The 1,301-nt window shown below is 49.0% G+C and overlaps 1 protein-coding gene across 1 annotated transcript in view; it reads left to right on the forward strand.

Moving 5' to 3' along the window:
* Positions 1–1,301, forward strand: part of DMAP1 (DNA methyltransferase 1 associated protein 1) — a 27,519-nt gene that overhangs the window by 11,444 nt on the left and 14,774 nt on the right. The window lies entirely within an intron of this gene.

The raw sequence follows: 1,301 nt of genomic DNA on the forward strand, positions 1-1,301 counted from the left end.
CAGTGAGTCCCCGGGAGTTCCTGTCTCTCCACCTTGTGAACAGAGAGCACTTGTGTCATTGTCTTACGAAAGGCTGTGTGCAGGGAGGGGAGAGAAGCAGTGAATGCTAGACAGTTACTGCTTGATGGAGTGTGCCTAATGGCCACCACTTCCTTAAAACACTGTTTTGGTTCCACCCCGGCCCCATTATGTAATTAATATACTATCCCTGCGCACCTTGTGCACTGAATTCCCTTGAGGGTTGATCTGGTAAAGCTCAACCATGGCTGGCTTATCTCCCTCAAAAGAAAGCAGCTCAGTGGTGGTGGTGGTGATGATGAAAAAAGGGTGGTGATGGAGAACGGGGCTGGAAAGATGCTGAGGATGCCAAGGTGAGGGAGGCCAGCCCTCAATATTGCCTCTTGGCTGGTGCCTGTCTGCAAGCACGCCAGGGTGGGCAGAGAAGCAGTTTCTGTTGTTGCACTAGCAGCATTTCAACCATGACAGAGTCCATTAGGAGTCAATTACCAACTATAGCCGGGAAATGTTAAGAAAAAAATTGCATTTTAACTAAGAATTTGAATCGGGAGCTGCATCAGCATCATTTCAACAAAGGAAAATCATTTACCAAAGAGTCAATTGAGGTTGAAGCGTTTACAGCATGTACAGGCATGCAAGGGAAAAGAACCCATTTAATTGCTTACACGCCGAGTGCAGAGTTGCCTCGGCTAAGCCAGCGAGGCTGATTTACCCTCCCTGCTTGTACAGGGTGTTCAGCAACAGGCTGGGGGGCAGAGTTCGAGGAGTCTGAAAGGCAGCCTTCATCCAGAGGAAGCAGAGACGATTGGGTTTTGATTGCAGCCCTCTTTGTCTCCAGTAATCCAAGCAGGGAGACTACCTCCTACCAAAGATCAAAGGGATCCCTAAATGTTCCTGAGCCTTGTTGGTAGTTAGAGAGTACTTTTTCCACCATGGTCATGTTTAGAAATCTCTTTCTGGGGCCTCTGTTTATTGGGCTGACGACAGATAAGAGAAAAAAATCTTAGTGCCTAGCCATGCAGAGCGATTTGTGAGGTGCCACCTCAGGACAGAGACAGCTGATAGGGATGTGAGAGTCATTTGCAGGGAACTTGAGGAATTGAGTCACTGTCCTTCAGCATCTCTTATGATCTTGGGGCAGCCCTGGTTGTCTCAGCCCTGCCTGGGACACACACAGAGAGCAAGCTGCAGAGCCTCTCTGCAGAGAAATGTGGGAGCACCAAGGTGAACGCCATCCCCAAAGAAATCGGGAGATTTGAGGTGACTCTTCCTTTTGGAAGAGC

Source organism: Eurypyga helias, unplaced genomic scaffold (assembly GCF_000690775.1).
Source record: "Eurypyga helias isolate BGI_N326 unplaced genomic scaffold, ASM69077v1 scaffold22267, whole genome shotgun sequence".
NCBI lineage: Eukaryota > Metazoa > Chordata > Aves > Eurypygiformes > Eurypygidae > Eurypyga > Eurypyga helias.